The sequence below is a fragment of the Manis pentadactyla genome, chromosome 7 (genome assembly GCF_030020395.1).
Source record: "Manis pentadactyla isolate mManPen7 chromosome 7, mManPen7.hap1, whole genome shotgun sequence".
In the NCBI taxonomy this organism is placed as follows: Eukaryota; Metazoa; Chordata; class Mammalia; order Pholidota; family Manidae; genus Manis; species Manis pentadactyla.
The window spans coordinates 57,362,144-57,380,505 of record NC_080025.1 but is presented as its reverse complement, the minus strand read 5'-3'; the positions used below and the strand labels follow the sequence as shown (position 1 = coordinate 57,380,505).

Sequence of the window (18,362 nt, the reverse complement as noted above, 5' to 3'; positions counted from 1 at the left end):
AAACCAAAGAGGAGAGACAATGGGGCACCAAACCAAAAAGAGGCAAAGCCTGGAATAAACATAGGGGTGCATATGTCTTTTTGAATCTGAGTTGTGTTCTTTGGGTATATTCCAAGGAGTGGGATTCCGGGGTCAAACGGTATTTCTATTTTTAGTTTTTTGAGGAACCTCCATATTGCTTTCCACAATGGCTGAACTAGCTTACATTCCCACTAGCAGTGTAGGTGTGTTCCCCTTTTGTTGGATTCTCCCAGAGGAGGATGCCGCCCCAAATCACTCACGGAAGGCGTCTCTTGATGCAACAAGCAAGAGGAATTTATTCAGAGGCCAGCTAGCTGGGGTCCATGCGTTAGCCCCACACAGCGGGTCTCAACAAGGACCCCGAACACACAAAGCCAGACGTTTTTATAGCATTTTCAAAGGGGCAGTATTTTCTACAGTCACAATACAGTGTTTTTCCATAGACACATAAATTTTCGGCTGACGCCACATCCTGGGGGTCTGGTTAGATAAAATCACTTTCGGAATGTTTAGGGTGGTTCTAGCAAGATAAGCTTAACTGATTGAGGTTAGCTAACTAAAGGTCACTACAATTAACACTGGCTGACTAACTTGTTTTTCAAAGTTCTAGTAATTTTTCTCCTTCTAGGTTAGAAAATGGTGTTTGAGCCTTTAAGATGGCTGCGCTTATGCTAACTTGATTCTTCAGGTTCTACACTTTCTTCACATCCTCGCCAGAATTTGTTGTTCTTAGTCTTTTCGATGCTGGCCATCCTTACTGATGTGAGGTGATATTCTCAGTGTGGTTTTAATTTGCATTTCCCTGATGATTAGTGATGTGGAGCATCTTTTCATTTGCCTGTTGGCCATCTGAATTTCTTCTTTGGAGAACTGTCTCTTCATATCCTCTGCTCATTTGTTAATCAGGTTATTTGCTTTTTGGGTGTTGAGGTGTGTAAGTTCTTTATATATTTTGGATGTTAAAACCTTGTCAGATATGTCATTTACAAACATATTCTCCCATACTATTGGATGCCTTTTTGTTTTGTTGATGATGTCCTTTACCATACAAAAACATTTTAGTTTGATATAGTCCCATGAGTTCATTTTTGCTCTTGTTTCCCTTTCTCGAGGATGTGGGTTCAGGAAGAAGTTGCTCATGCTTATATTCAGGAGATGTTTGCCTATGTTGTCTTCTAAGTGTTTTATGGTTTCATGACTTACATTCAAGTCTTTAATCCATTTTGAATTTACTTTTGTGTATGGGGTTAGACAATGATCCAGTATCATTCTCTTACATGTAGCTGTCCAGTTTTGCAAACACCAGCTGTTGAAGAGGCTGTCATTTCCCCATTGTATGTCCATGGCTCCTTTATCTTATATTAATTGACCATATATGGTTGGGAATCCCCCCAATCTTATAAGTGACTACTAGCAAGCTTCCCCAACCTCCTCCTGCAGGGAGACATGACCTTTATTATCCTGGTCAGGAAACAAATCTGCCCTTTGCCTTACAGGGAGACACTGTCTTCCAAGGTCATTTGCTGTGCAAACATCCTTGGAAGGAGAGTCCAGGAAAAAAGGCAACAAGTATTCTACTGAGAAGATGTGCCAAAATACTAGGGCACCCATGGAGAATTGTCTTTAACACAGTGATCCGCACATGGGCCTTGGTCCTTAACCCAAAGGCAGATAGCTGTGCTCCTCTCGTGGGCAGCAAACTCATTTCTGCCACCCTCTGTGACTCCCACCGACTGTTTAAATCTTAGACTGTGTTTCTAGGAAGCTGCTCAGATTTATATGGTAGCGACCAGCCATGTGTGTGGCCACAAAGCACGTGAAATGTGGCTAGTGTAACTGAGAAGTGATGGAAGTGTAAAACACACACCAGAATTTGAACACTTATTAAGGAAAAAAGGCAAAAGGCCTCATTAATATTTTTATTAGTAATATTTGGTATAATATTTTGGCTATATTGGGTTCAGTGAAACATATGATTAAAATTTTTCTCCCCTCTTCATTTTTTGCCCTTTTAAATGTGACTACTAGGAAACTGAAATTTGCAATTCGGGGTTCACATTATATTTTCACTAGGCAGCATTGCTTTATAGAAAATGATTGCCAGATTATTTTTGTATGAAAAGATGCCAAAGTATGCAGGCAAATATGTAGGAAAATATATTACTTTTCTGAATCTTGTAATGCTTGCAGATTTTTCAGCTTTTAAAATTTTGTAATGTGTTGTGTAGCATCATTTAAAATAAAGATTTACTGTCATAAAAATTTTTGTCTTTATAATTCTGCATTCTCTTTTTTAAAGAAGTAGCCCAAAGTGTATTAGCTTCATGACCCACCAAACCTGGACCTGCCCTGGGGTCAGGCACAACACTTTACAAACGGGCCGAAGAACATTAGTTAGCTCAACAGTCGGTGTCTGAAGTCAATTAAGAGATTTTGTAGTTTATCATTTCTGGTTTGAGTTTCATGGGACTCAAAGTAGCTGTAGGATGAATGGAGAGCTTGGGGGGTGGGTGGGATGGAGAGGGATGGGGAGGGGCAGAAGGGAAGGACGAGGGCTGAGGGAGGTGGACTGTCGTAATAGACAGACCTGCTCGGTACCCTGCAGGCTGTCCCACGCAGTGCAAAGTCCTTCCTTTCCTCAGCAGTGATGGTAAAGAGGAGGGAAAAAATGGATTAACAAAATTCAGTTTATACAAATAAACAAGAAGCAAGCACCTCTGGAAAGAAAGGACAACTCTGTTACAAAAAGGGCTGAGTAAACCTGTGGGCAGGGGTAGGAATGAGGGAAGTCAGACTCGGCTTGTTTGTGAGTCTAAGTTTATGCTGCAGGACACAATTGGAATCTTCCAGTAACTGCATTTAAGGACAATGAAAAAAGCAGGAATTTAAAGAGAGCTGGGTGACCCTGAATAAGAGACTCTCTTAGACTTCAAATTTGAACCCTGGGGACTGGAGCTGTGTTTTAGTCCACCACAGCATCAAACATGAGAAAATGCAAAACCGGAATCAGGATTTCCTGGCATATTAGTTAGCCTAGTGATGTAGTGTACAGTGTATAAGAGTGTATAGTAGGAGTGTGTAATATAGTGTGTAATATGCATGTAGAGTGGGTGTGTATAGAACCAGTGTATAGGATGTATATGTAGCTCAATGTACACTAAGTGTATTTAGCATAGTGTATAAAACGTGTATATAGTACATAGTAGATTTATATCATACAGTGTGTAGTATGTGTCTATAGCATATTGTATAACATTTGTATGTAGCACAGTGAATATATAGCATATAGTATATACATAGTATATCTAATATGGTATATAGTATGTATACATTGTACAATGTACAGTATGTGTATACAGCATAGTATTTACAGTGTGTATGTAGCACAGTGCCCTACAGAGAATGTAGCATATACTGTGTAGGTAATAAGTGCATATAGCATAGTGTTTATAGCATGGTGTACAGTAAGTGTATATAGCATTGTGTGTAGTATGTATACATAGTACACAGTATATGTATATAGCACAGTGTGTAGTATGTATCTACAGCATAGTATTCATAGCAGTGTATAATATTCCTTTTAAAGACTGAAGGAAAGAAAGGAGAAAGATGGACAGCTTTATGGCAGTTAAATAATTTCTCCACTTGTGGGGACTCAGGACAACCCAACCCTCATCTTCGCTGTCTGCTCCTCGAAGGGAACACCTTAGCAGCATATCACGCAATATTCCAGTTACAATGATCATACTTGACCCTGGTAATGACTTGCCAGTCACTGAACATTATTCTGGCTCCAAGCATGGGTATATTTTATAAATTGTTAATGATGAGCAATAAGCAGAAGCACAGATGAAGTTATCTTGCAGGTCCTGTGTAGTCAGGGCTCCACTGCCTCTGACAAGATGAAAGGCTGATGCATGAACGCTGCACTCATTAGCTGCAATTAAGGAGGTCTTATGTTTGACGCAGTTTATTAATTTTAGAGTATTTCCCTCATGCAATTTGAAGAATTGCATAGAAGAGGAGGTAGTTCTTGTGAACAACAGTCTGGAGGCAGAAGCTACCATTTTTTATCTGGTGTAATAAAAAGAAAATTCAGTACACAGAGGGACTCCTTACAAGGGATATAAAGTGAAGTGAGTTCACTGTAAGTAAGTAAGGAGATTGATAAGCAGTAGGCATTTTCTGGTTTAGGTTGAATGCTAAACATCTTATTTTTTCCAAAAGTTATGTTTCTAAAGAGTATCTATATTGGAAAAGTCTTTGGTCATAGCAGATACAATGTCTTCAATAAGCAAATGGCATATGGGTGTTTTGACAGCAGGCTCGGTGGGGACGGGAGTGTGTGGTGCAGAGGAAAGGGTGGATGGAACCGTGGCCCAGACTGGATACAATGAGCCCCTCTACTCACCAAGCCCCTCAGCATCTCTCTGTTCCCACCTGTCTTCACTCATTGATCTCATTTTCAAGAATAGATAGTCTCCGGGAACACTTCAGGGCTTGTAATCATCTCATGATTTTTTTGTAAGTATATCACTTTAAAAATGTCTCTTATGTGTAGAATATTTTGCTTTTTAAACAGGATATTATTAATGATTTTATTAAAATTTATTTTAATACAATCAAGAGCTATTTAGAACATATCTGGCTCCTTCCCATTTAGCAAGAGAGGCATAGTTTTCACATTCCTTAAAATTATTTGTATCAGGGAAAGCACAATTTGGTGAAGATTAATTTTAATTTAGTGGTGTCATGTTTGGGTTGGCGACCAAAAATGTACATTGAAACATGTGCTGATTGCTGACTCCATGTGCTGGCCGCACTCCTTGGAGATGACCAGCTTTGACCTTCCCACCCAGAAGGGGGAGATTGGGAACCCCTCTTCCTGGCTCTGGCAACAGAAGCTCCTCCCAGCCCTGGCCTTCAGCTCTACCAAGAGCCTTTACACCACACATCCTTACCTTTGCCCTACTGATATGTTGGCAGGAAATTCCTTCCTGTGGAGCTACCTGCTCTCTGCCCATGAGACACTGATAGCAGTTCCCGCACTCAGGTTGCAACAGCCAGGAATGTCTCCAGGTATGGCTACCACCTCATCGGCAGCAAGATCCCTCAGGGCTGGGGGCCGGTGTTTAACACCATCACCTCCTCTGCTCTCCAGCTGGCCCCCTGGTTATGACCCACTGACATCCCTAATGTGAGGAGAGAAAATTTCATTTCTGAAAGTTATGTAACTACAAACAGGCTAAAATTTTGTTTTAAAAATCATTTGTTTAAAAGATTCAACCCCAAATACTTGAAAATCTAATGAACAAGTGTTGACTTCACCCTTTGCAAAGCATCGAGCCAGTCCATTTTTCTCTTTAGTCAGAGTTTTTCAAGTTCCTTCCACGCTCCTCTATCAAACAAACAATTTCCAAGGCCAGAGACAGCCAAGAGAAGAATATCTTATTTTGTCTTTAATACATCATTTTCCTTTGCAAAACCATTCTTTTCGTAATAGGAGGCAAGGAACTGAAGCTGCCAATTTATTTTAATTTCAGTTTCTTTGTGTTCACATTGACATAAAAATTTGATTTTGCAAAGTTTGGAGAGACTTTGCTCCACAAATTTCCACAGAAGGTGCAGAGCTATAAATCTCAGAGAAGTGGGACATACACAGAAGTCGCTCGCCTATTTATCACTTGTGCCCTGGGAGTATCAGCACAGGCAGTGAGCAAAGCACACGTGGCTAATGATGTGGTGAGCGATTTCACACAGCCCTTCGTCTGAATTTGCCTCATAGAGATAGGGCACTCGATGCATCATTTAACTAATAAGACCAAGAAAGAAATGTCATTTAATTCAAAATAACCCACAAATTCAGCTTGCCTTCCTTATAAAATCCTAAGAATTAAAATGAGTCTTTCTTTGCTAGCATTTTTACAAAAGCAAAGTTAGGAATTTGAGTAGTCAAACAAAATCTTTTTATTTTATCCAGCTATTTAAAAATAAGAAAGCCCTCCTTCGTAATCAAATCTGCAAAATCAGGAAAGAACCAGTTCACAGAAACACCTCTAAGACAGACATATCTTTAAGCTTGAGCTTTTCCCATAAGCAACTGGCTCTGAAATGTCTTCAGAATTGGTTACTTCACTGGGTCTTTTTTCTGGCCGCATGTCTACCAAGGCTTCTTTGGAGACAGGTTTTTCCTTGGGCTTGGAACAGACTTTGCTGTGCAGTGAAAACTCAGTTTTGTTTCTTGTTGGTAACTGTCTATCTGTCCTCTCATCCATCCCTCCACCTACTCACCTGATCCATTTGTTTATCAGGAATTAGTTGAGCAACTTCTCTGTGCGTTTGTGTGATTTCTCTATGTAAGGCACTATATTAGGTCTAGAGATTCAGAGATGAAATAGATCTAGTCCTGCTATCCCAGACCTTACAGTCCGAGTGAGGGATGGTGTCTGCGTGCACTGGCTTTTTAAAGCTGGCAGAGCCATGTCTCCATCAGGACAATTAGCTACACATCTAGTGACTGTGGTTTATGTAGAACTGGGTAATTCAGAATCTTTTCCAATGCATTTAGGAGGGGCTATCTATACTTAATGATTAGACACCCACCATCCTCAGGGTCAAAATTAACTACAATGGCAGCAATAGAAAGTAATTTCTTCCGGACTTAACCCCTAAACTTTGTTTCCATGCCCTCTTGAACACTTGTTCAAAGGTCAAGAACCTGTTATTTCAGGACTGTAATGAACAGTATCAACCCTGCTACTTTTCTTGCCCCTGAATTCCTCTGATATTTCAATGGCTTGTTCAATGGGATCAAATTTGGCAAAGGGAGGAAAGTATTAGTATTTGTTTTCAAAATTCAGTTTAACTTTCTAGTCTAGAAGTAGCCTGTATCTAACAGAGCAACCAACTGAAAGAAAATTTTCCTTAGAAAGGTAGCTCACAAGAGTTCAGTAAAACCTAAAAACCTAAATTGATGTGAAGACAATTTATCCCATGCAAGTTAGTAACCTAACTAGTTTCCAAAACATTTCCTGGTTGCCCAGGGAACCACATCCTCACTAGCACCTGATATTGTCTTTTATTTTATCTTGGCCAATCTGATTGGAAAGAAATGCATGCCGTTAATGTTCTATATGATTTTTTTTCTGATTATGAGGCTACATTTTTCCCCCTTGCTTGGCTGCCCATTCATACTTCTTTATTAATTAATTGCCTGTTAGAATTCTTTCCTTATTTTAATTTTGGGTTGTTTGGCTTTTCTTTTAATGTGGAGATTTTTGTTGTTATTATACATTTTCTAAATTTCCCCCGACTGAATTTCCATTCCTCCCCTCTGCCCACCAATTTGCTTGACCCATAATTTCCCACACCTTGGGAATGACAGCTCCATCCTTCCAATTGCTTATCAAAATACACCCATTTTCAGTCGTCTATAATGTTCCTAGTAGCTTTTATAAGTTTATCCTAATGGAAATTTTACTTACTATAAAAAAAAAACAAAGTGGTGTTTGCACCACAGTGCCACTGCCTCCCTACCCACTGGCAGAATGAAATACAGGGGAGAGTCTGCACTTGTTAGAACCCAGGAGGCCGAAGCTAGAATCACAGCCAAACACTCCCAGTTTAGGATCAGAGGGAAATGCGGCTTCTGGAAGGCCCCCGGAGAGCCAGCCCTTCTGTGGTTTAGTTTCCACAACCGCCCTGTGCCTGGAGGCCCCATCCCTCTCCTCTCTTCCTGTTCCCATACAGGAATCTTCTCTCTGCTCCTCTGCGGGGGACTCCACACACACCCCGGACCACCCCTCCAACCCGCCTCCTCTCTCCTGACCATCACACCCCTGGACCACCCCTCCAACCCGCCTCCTCTCTTCTGATCGGCACACCCCTGGGCCATCCCCTGATGCACAGACGCCAGACACACCAGACTTTCCCTCATTCAGAAAATAAACAAAACAACCCAAACAACAAAACCATTTCCTTTTCTAGCACCTTCTGGCACATTCCTTGGGCTATTTAGACCCCCATTAGCCTTCAGGATGCTAAGAACCCTGGAGGGTAAAGAGGATGAGCCGCAGGCTATCTGGAAACCAGCCCTGGTAAGGGAGGGTGAGGCGCAGGGAATTCCCCCCAGGGGTGGCCGCCTGGGACGCACACCAAGCTTGTGGATTTGTCGTAGTTTTAGCAATGGGGACTTGGAGTCTTCCTTAGATAAAAAGACGTCACTAAAAATGTATAGGTCTCATTACCCTGAAGGACAGTGACTTCAGTGGGGTATGGGGGAGACTTGATAACATGGGGGAATGTAGTAACCACATTGTTTCTCATGTGAAACCTTCATAAGAGTGTGTATCAATGATAGCTTAATAAAAAAAATTTTTTTTAAGTATAGGTCTTTCTTCCATCTGGATTCGCCCTAAGACACCCAGACTCTGGTCAGAGGCCCTCCACAAACCAAGCAGGCTGTGAGCTGTGAGTGCCCAGCAGAACTCACCACCTGCCCCGCACCGCAGGCTCAGTAAGGATGACGGAGCAGACCGGTGCGCTGCCTTGGAAGGAGTTCCAAATGTAAGAAGCCGATCCAAGTGGAGTCTAACAGCATAACTACTTGTTCAAGTTCCTGGTTAGTCATTATTTGCATAGTGAGATTGTAAGTCCGGAGAGAGGAAATTCCGGGGCAAAATACCTCTAAAAACCAAAATCAGTCAAAGGGAGAAATAAAGTTCAAAACCTGTTTATTGCTTACAAACTGCAGTCCTGGGAGGTCTCTCCCCTCTGCTCCTGAAGAAGCAAGCAAGCAAGCAAGCAAGTCGGCCCCTCCCTTTAAACTCTCAGGTTCAGACTCACTCTGGGTTGCCCAGGTAATTACCCATTGACATGGAGATGAACTTCTCTCCACCCCTGAGGAATGATGCAAATGCACTAAAGCCATACTTCTTTCTACCTCTGAATGCCTATTGATATGCAGATCTACTTAAGCCAGGTGAGATATTCTGGAAATATTATAATTTTACCCACAGGGATGTTTTTGGTTCCCCCAAAACAGATGGGCAGAGCACAAGCCTCTTTTTTCTAAAGTAAGTTGAGTTTTCTGAAATTTGCTGATTGGCATGGCCCTGGAACCCACTGCTGCATGTAAATTTGGACAGTGAGCTCATTGGGGCACTGACAGTAGTTAAAAAGGTATCCAATAGATGGCCCAATTGGTTCACGTTAGAAATAGACAGTGCTGGGAGAATTCTCACCGAGTGTCAGTGACTTACCAGTCTGAACTCCAGAGGGTAGAAGGTGGCTGCTCGTTGCCAAACCTGCTTCAGGGAGCCCTGGCAGGGTGTCCAGAGAGCAGCATGGACGAAGCAGGAGCTGCGAGAATCAGCTTCTCATATCTGCTGGGGCTTAGCACATGCCTATTGCACAGTGGGTGCTGAAGAAGAGGTCAAAACTGGGTTTCTCCATGCTGGTGATGCAGTTTCCTTAAGGTGGGGAATCTTAGTCTTGTGTTTTGGGGGATACACGGCATGGCTCATGGTGGAAGCAGGGTCAACCCCAAGTACAGACAGTCCTAAATAGATAGCACTTTTACTCCAGCTCTTTCCACCATTGGCCTGCATGCTATCCACCGGGAAGACTGATCGCTCCTGGATTCCAGTTCCTGGGTGCATGTCCTAAGGGGAGCCCCTCCAGCTGGGGTTGTCCAGAAGTTTCCAAGTTCTGACCCACCAAATATCCTCTGAATGTATTCCTGCTGGTAATCTTTCCCTATCAGTTCAATGTGTTCCCCCCTAGAGGGAGGCCAATGGCCAATGTGTGGCTCACGGCCCACCTTGAACTGAGAGCTGAGGTTTGGGGAGCAATGAGATTGTGTTGATGAGCTGGTGTTAAATTCAGAAAATGCCACTGGTTCCTGATGATCAGTCCACCTCCTTGTAAATGCTTTGTTTACAGAAAAACAAGGCTTAGCTAAGGGTCAGCCATGGAGAGTTCCCTGATAAAATTAGCATACTAATTTTTTTTATGGGTTTTATGAGTTCCCATCATTCTTCATTTGCTACTCCAAGGTATAATAATATTTTCATGAATTTATTCCCTGTTGTGTTTTTTTGTTTTTTTGTTTTTACTGTGACTGGAGGTCTATTTTAAGGAAGTAAAAACATGTCCTCAGTGCAAAATTTTGAACTGGAAGCCATTTCCCACATGCATGTGTTGCTTCCTAAGCCAGGATTTGATGACATAAAGTAAAATTGGCCTGCAGAAGCCCCTTTACCTTCCCGACATTGTGTTGGCTTGAACACTTTTTTATCAAAATGCAGCCTTTGATAAACTGCAGTGGTTCCAGCCGCAATGAATTCCCATGACAGAAAGGACGGTGAAACCGTCTCCTCCTGAGTTACTGCTGTTCTCCATTTGCCCGGTTAAGGCATTATGATTTAAAAGAATTGTATTTTCAACTGGGAACATGAAACACGTTACTTTCTAAATAGGAAGGTAGAAGCCTAAGCTTGAAATGAGCTAAAACAGACCACATAATGAAGATATGTAGAGCTTTCTGGAATCACTGAGGATTGAGACAGATGCACCTCTGTGTCTGAGGCTTCTGACCTTGAACTTGACATAGCAGAAGTCGGTTCAAGCATAGCCAGCATACCAGAAATTAGTGACATCAGGTGAAGTAAAAGGTATTGGTGTTTGTTCTTAGAAAGTTATTTCAAGGATGAATATTATAACTGTGGCAGAGCAAATATGCTTAAATCTTATTTTCTCCTGTTCAAGAAACCAATACATTGCATAAAACCAAGGTCATAATGAGATATTGAATAGCCAACTTGCAAACTTTTGAGGAAATCTATGACTATTTTTCTTCACTTGACTCTTCCATCAAGCTTAGTTTCAGAAACCACTTGAATGGTGAAATTCACATTACAGGAGAAAAGTCGGTAAAGCCCCACCCTGTCAGTATGGAGTTTAACTCCAGTCTTTACTTGCAGTTGGTCATACTATATTGATCTGTGTTCACAATGCTTATTATGATGATATCTATAAACACTAATTATGCCACAAAGCACCTGAGGGTTAGATATGGCGCAGAAATTTTCAACCATGTGTGAGTACTTTTTTAGTAATTGCTGGATTGACTAGGGAAAAAATTGTACATTTGGATGCCCTGATAGGGTTAAAATGATGACATCTGATACTTAGTTTGGGTTCCTGAGAAGCACCCCTGAGATGCAGATATATGGAGTCATTTATTAAGTGATCCCAGGAGAACTGGTAGAGGAATGAGGAGACAGGACCGGGAGGGCAGGGACAGCAAGTGAGGGTAAACGTCAGGCAGAGGCGCCAGAGCGCAGCTTTGGCTTCACCCCCCAGGGAAGCTGGGGTCTGAGCGGCGCCCACATCAAAGTCCTTCCTATCAGTGAAGCAGAAATGAAGACTTCAGCTGCTATTGGTTAAGGTCTGATCCTGCGGGGTAAACTCCCCAGCGCTCCCCTTCTCTCCCTGGAAGTAGCTGCTCTGAGGCCCCTTCCCACGCCCTCCTCCTTGTCTGCCTCCTTCCCGCTGCCAGACAACATGGGTTACCCTGTGACAGGAGACGGCAAGCAGACAAGGAGGGCTGCTGTAAGGCACGGAGTGCAAAGAGGGTCCTGTGGAATGGCTGTTTCTGGGGCCCCTGTACCAGCTCTACATGGCCGCCTCCTGAATTCCTAAATTCTTGTGCTGTGGGTCAAATATATCCTAAGCTAAGCTGTTGCTAGTCAGAGTGCTGTTTGTAGCGGAAATCGTTAATAACCAATGCAGTGTTGAGTGGAATGGTAAAAACACATTGAATAAAAGAGATAGTAATTTATTGTTAATTTTTGTTCAAATGTTAATAAAGCAGGAAGTGGCCTTTAGTGTTTGTTGTGCTCCATGGATACTAGCTGACTATGCTGGAAGCAGGCACTGGTCTGGGTTTTCCAGTTTGTGGTCAAATCGCTGTTTTTCTTCAAGGAGGAAAAATAACAGACATCACTTGGATAAGGGGGATGAATTTATTGTTCATTCAAACGATGAAGAGTGGGATCTGGTTTGTTTTAGCAGATGCTTAACACTCAATCAACAATCGCAAGGCAAAATGAAATGTGTTCACTGCAGATGAGAAGGTCGTTGGAATGAAGATGGGCTTGGGAATTGGTGAAGACAATGGATCAGGAAGATGATTTATCACTGGAGACCTTTGGCTCACGCACTTGTGATGAGATTTACTGCATTTGTTGCAAAATGAGGTCCATCATTAACCACCTTTCCTCACCGATCGCTGTGAGGACCATGGAAGGACTGACCGGGGGGCTCCCAGGCTTCAGAGCCCCCCATGTATGAGGGGCAGCGGGCACCATGACCTGCTTCCCCCACCAGGCCTTGAGCTCCAGGACAGTAGGACACCTCTCTTGTTCTTTGTTTAACCCCTTCCCTTGGCTCCATGGAGGGCTTTGAAATATTATGGAATGAATAATTACAGAGAGCGTCAGAGACACCTTCAGTCCGCCGCATGCCCGAGTCGTTAGCCTCCCAATTCAGTGCATTCACTGAGACTGTGTTCACTGGTGGGGACTAACGAGAGCATAGACGCTGCACCTGGCCATGCCCTGGGGAGAGTTAGGGGCATCTCTCATCAGAACTACTCTCACATTGGTGGTAGAAAAGTGATAATCACTGATGCCATTGACAACCACACATTTATGCTAGCCTGGATTCTTGAGTTACGGAGCTAACAAGTCAGAAAGAAGAAGGGCCTGAATATTGAACCTGCAATGCAGAGACAGCTTTTTGTGATTCAGCCCAATTTTTGGAAACTGGCAGACTCAGCACCAGCATTTCATCTGCTAAACAACGGAGCAGGAAGGAAATCTCTTGTCCCTTCATGGTATATTTAAACTATTATTTTTCACATTAAGGCATGCATAAACACTGAACAAGAATACAGAATTTACTTGTGATTGAATGGCAACAAGAAAGTCCCTGGGGAAAAAAAACAACTGGAAAAAAAATCAAAATGAGTTTGCATTTTGTTTTCATGTAATTATCCCTTACTGTACAGAGAATAAACTGGAGGCCCCAGGGGTATATGGTGAAGTGCAAAGAGAGCTTATGAACATAAAGTTTTCCTTAAAAACTAATAAGTATGAAAAATTAGCATTTTCTGTATCTTAAATTTCTTTTGATCTATAAAACCAGAATAACAGCACAAATATTTTGAAGAAACAAGAGTTATATAAAGGCTTATTAATTTTGTTACATAACATTAAATTCTAGTATGGGAGGAAGGGAAGGCAGTTAAATGCCCTTTTTATCCAAACTCTTTATCAAGCAAATGAGCACCTTGAAGACTGTATCCTTGGGCCCTTAGTATTGCACTCATAGCCTTCATCAGCCAAAGCCTCAATCAGTTCCTATATATACTATGAAATCTAATAGTTCATAGTCAATAGCACTACTTACATAATCTTTGCTCTTATATACTTTTGTTTATAAAGTAGATTAGTCCAATGGAGGAAGAATACTCTTCAAAGAACAACCCTGGAATAACTGGACATTTATATTCAAAACAATAAACATTGACTCACTCCTCATACAGAATGAAAATTTAGCTTGATGTGGATAGTTCTAAATGTAAAACCTAAAATTATAAAACCACTAGAAGAAAACAGGAGAAAACCTTTGTGACCTTAAGTCGCATTTTATCATCTCACATCCTCACAAGAAGGTAAATACAGTACAATAAGATATTTTGAGAGAGAGAAACCACATTCATGTAACTTTTATGACAACATACCATCATAATTGTCCTGTTTTTGTTATTGTTGTTACTCTTTTACTGTGCCTAATTTATAAATTAAACTTTATCATAGGTATGTGTGTATAAGAAAAAACAATATATAGGGTTTGGTGATATGCATGGTCTCAGACATCCACTGGGGGTCTTCGAACATATCTTCTACAGATAAGGAGGAACTACTGTATTGAGAAAATGAGAAGGCAAGCCACAGAATGGGAAGACATATTTGAAAAACCCATAACTGATAAAGAACTTATGCCCAGAGTATATAAAGAGTTCTCAAAACCCAATATTAAGAAAACAAACAACCTCTATGGGCAAAAGTTTTGAATAGACATCCAGACACTCTACCAAAGAAGAGGAATGGATAGAAAATAAAAATATGAGAAGATGGCAAACTTCATTAGGGAAATGCCAATTGAAATTACAAGATCCATGACAAACCTTACAAAAAGACAAAATCAAGTGTTGACTAGGATACAGAGCAACTGGAACTCTCATACACACCTGAGGGGAAAGCAAATGGTGCAGCCACTTTGAAAAACAGTTTGGTCATCTTTTATAAAACTAAACACACACTTAATATTGGACCCAGAAATCCCACCCCTATATATTTACCTAAAAGAACTTAAGTGCACAAATCCCCACATACAAATGTTTACAGCAGCTTTATTCATCATGCCAAAAACTGGAAACATGTCAAATGTCCATCAACTGGCAAACGGATGAACAAATCGTGTTACATCTGTGTGATAGATGCTACTCAGTGATCAAAATGAATGAACTACTGATACAGGCAGGGACATAGATAACTCCCAAAGCTTTATGCTAATTGAAATAAGTCAAACTCAAAAGGCTACATCCTGTATGGGTCCTTTTATATGACATTCTGGAAAAGGCAAAGACTTAGGAATAGAAATCAAATCAGTGGTTTCCAGGAAAGGAGACTGATTTATAAGCTATAGGGAACTCTTTGCCATAATGGAAATATTCTATACCTTGAAACTACCAACAAAGTAGTTTCATTACTATATAAATTTGTTAAAATTTATAGAATTCTACACCTAGAAAGAGTGCATTTTACTCAGTGTAAATTCTACTACACTAAACCTGGGGGTGAGGGAGGAACAAGATATGATAACCAAGGGCACAAACAAAACAACATTGTAAAAACTAACATTTGTAGAGGACATTAGGGGGCCAGTTGGACATTAGTTGGGGAAAAATCAGTGCACTATATATTGGTTAATGTTACTGCATAAATGGTAACTTTCTGGGACATGATAAAAGTACCATGATTGCATGAGAATATATGAGACTATTCTTTCTTTGGTGATACAGGCTGAAGTGTTTAGGAGTGAGTATAATGTCATGACATCTGCAAGTTACTTTCCAAAGGTTAGATTTGTTCAAGGAAAAGATTCTCTGTGTGTGTGTGTATGTGTTTATGTGTGGAGAGAGAGAAAAAATAAGCAAACTATTCACAATTGGTGAATCTAAACAAAATGCTTATTAAACTATTCTACTTCTCTCTAGGTTTGAAAATTTTCAAATATAAGTTGGCTCAAAACATGTGCTGATCCTTTTTTATCGAACAATGACCTTTGAAGAAGTTTACCCTAATAAAATAACTAAAGCTGTACACAAAGATGTAAGGAAAATATACTCAACACTCTGAAGTTCATAAAGCTAAAAATTTTTAAAGTACACAGGTATCCAACACCGCATGACCCCTGACTGAGAGTGGCATTCAATACATTTTTTTAATTTAAAAAACAAGCATTTGCATTAAAGGATAAGGATTATAGGTAAATAAGTTACAGTGTAATAACATGATGGAATATTATGCAAACATTAAATGTGTTTTTCTAAATTTTTAATAAAACAAGAAACATTTGTGCTACATTAAATGAAAAAAATCAGGATAGAAAACCTGTAAATATGAGGCTATTTTCTAAAAACACATTTTAAAAAAAAGTTGGAGAGAGAACCTGGAAGAAAATAAACTAAAAAGTTAAAGGAGGTTGTCTGTGATGATAAGATTTATTTTTTGCTTATATTTTCTCCTATTTTCCAATTTTCTACACTAACTGTATTACTTTTTTATTTTATGTTTGCAACATCTGAAGTGTTTGAGGCAAGCAATCCAATGCACTGGAAAGGAAACAAAACATATCTAGAAGAATCTCTTGAAACAAGTATCCACAGATAATGTGACAACAGGAATGAGATCACAGCACCACCGTGAGAGTTCAATAAATGCTTAAGGGGTTAATTGATTCACAATCACTTAGCCTATTATGGCAAAGCCTCTGGACTTAAATCAAACTGTTCTCTTTACTGAGGAAACATTTCCAAATATGCTTTAATAAAATGATAGCATTTCTAATGTGCATTACTCTTACGATGTCAAAACAGAATGAAATAAGACCTTACATCAGATGAAGTGGAAAAAATGCACATGTCTGTCTTCCAGAGGTTTCCTGTTAACCCCTTGGCCCCCAGCCAGGTTCTGCTATAAGGTGGTGGAGGTCAGGGGGACACAGAAAGAGGCTCCTCGCGCTTTGCTTCCGTCTCTGGATTGTGCCTATGCCAGCTGAGTGACGTTCAAATAGTGACAAGAAGTTTCTTTTTGAAATCACACAGCTTGAGGGAGTGAACACAAAACAATAGAGAAACTATGTAAAGGCCAAGTGGCAATGTGTGGAAATGCAGGGCTCTTTGTCAAAATCTTCCAGCCAGGGGCAGTCCTGGTGCCTGGAACCTGTTCCCCCAGATCAAGTCTGGGTCACTGAGTGGAAGCCCACGGGCCTTGGATTTCCATGTGCACAGTGGAGGTTACTGCGTCTTCTGGAAGTGGGAGGGCTGTGCGGAGTGACAGGACGGCCTTCTCAGACGCGAAGCACAGCAGGGCACTGCTTCGGATTTGCTTGAGCTTTGAGCCAGGAAATCGAGGTCCTGGGATGCTGAAGCCAAGAGCATGCAATTTGGGGAAATAGCTCTTTGGGGGAGTGTTGGGGCTGCCTTTGCTTTGGGGGATCCTCTTAATGCAGGATGTGGTTGCTGGAGCGGGGAGAAGCCCCAGCACCCAGCCGCTTACGGGCAGAATCAGGGAGGTCAAGCTCGTCCTGCGTCTGGTAGGATCCACTGGCAGAGACGGGGGCCCACGGCAGGGAGGACTCGGGAGGCATGTGGAGGAGCTGGAGCCGCTTAGTGATTGATCGCCATCTCTTGCTAAAATCAATACCATGAGTTCCTTTAGGCCTTGATATTTTTAAAGTGTCAGGCTCACTGGGTGCTAAGAGCAAAGATTGGCAGAAGCCCAGCAAGAATTTTTCAAGCAAATTTTCTTTTTAAAAAATTAAAAAGCCTCATTTTTTTTAATAAAACTTTTTCAGTGGACATTTCTGAACAAAACATATTTTTCTCTACTTTATTTCTAGGGATCACTATGAAGATCTGAGGGAAACTCAAAATGTCTGCTTTGCACCTTATTTTATTTTATTTTTTTTAGATAATTATTTTTTATTGAAGGGTAGTTGACACACAGTATTACATTACATTAGTTTCAGGTGTACAACACAGTGATTCAACATTTATATACATGATAATTCTAGGTACCAGCTATCACCATACCAAGTTGTTACAATATTTTGACTATATTCCTTATGCTATACATTACATCCCGGTTGCTTATTTATTTTACAATTGGAAGTGTGTACTTTTTTTTGGTTGTTGTTGTTAGGGCATCTCTCATATTTATTGATCAAATGGTTGTTAACAACAATAAAATTCTGTATAGGGGAGTCAATGCTCAATGCACAATCATTAATCCACCCCAAGCCTAATTTTCGTCAGTCTCCAATCTTCTGAAGCATAACGAACAAGTTCTTACATGGAGAACAAATTCTTACATAGTGAATAAGTTACATGGTGAACAGTACAAGGGCAGTCATCACAGAAACTTTTGGTTTTGCTCATGCATTATGAACTATAAACAGTCAGTTCAAATATGAATACACATTTGATTTTTATACTTGATTTATATGTGGATACCACATTTCTCTCTTTATTATTTTTAATAAAATGCTGAAGTGGTAGGTAGATACAACATAAAGGTAGAAAACATAGTTTAGTGTTGTAAGAGAGCAAATGTAGATGATCAGGTGTGTGCCTGTAGACTATGTGTTAATCCAAGCTAGACAAGGGCAATAAAACATCCACATATGCAGAAGATTTCTCTCAGAACAGGGAGGGTGAGGTTCTAAGCCTCACCTCTGTTGATCCCCAATTTCTCACCTGATGACCCCCCTGCGACTGTGCCTGTCTTAGGTTGTTCCTCCCTTGAGGAATCTTACCCGTCTCTGGCTAACCAGTCATCTTCCGGGGCCATACAGGGAAATGTTAAGTTGGTAAGTGAGAGAGAAGCCTTATTGTTTGAAATGGTTAGCTTTTTATTTCTTTGCATATTTATGCCCTGTGGCTTCTATGCCCAGCATTTGTCTTGAGGTATCTTTACCACTTGGAGGAG

At 40.8% G+C, this 18,362-nt stretch overlaps 1 long non-coding RNA gene across 3 annotated transcripts; it reads left to right on the top strand.

Annotated features, from left to right (window-relative positions):
- The first annotated feature begins 1,858 nt into the window (after window positions 1-1,858).
- Window positions 1,859-17,330, top strand: LOC118916000 (uncharacterized). 3 transcript variants are annotated; one of them, XR_008998459.1, is made up of 7 exons: window positions 1,859-2,426; window positions 2,586-4,545; window positions 5,008-5,100; window positions 8,411-8,603; window positions 9,336-9,497; window positions 15,961-16,075; window positions 17,275-17,330. It is a non-coding gene; the product is annotated as an uncharacterized LOC118916000 (long non-coding RNA). The 3 variants fall into 3 exon arrangements; XR_005026256.2 differs by lacking the exons at window positions 1,859-2,426; window positions 2,586-4,545; window positions 5,008-5,100; window positions 8,411-8,603; window positions 9,336-9,497 and adding an exon at window positions 12,768-12,919; XR_008998460.1 differs by lacking the exons at window positions 1,859-2,426; window positions 2,586-4,545; window positions 5,008-5,100; window positions 8,411-8,603; window positions 9,336-9,497 and adding an exon at window positions 12,768-12,919 and having other exon boundaries at window positions 15,173-16,075.
- The last annotated feature ends 1,032 nt before the right edge of the window (window positions 17,331-18,362 follow it).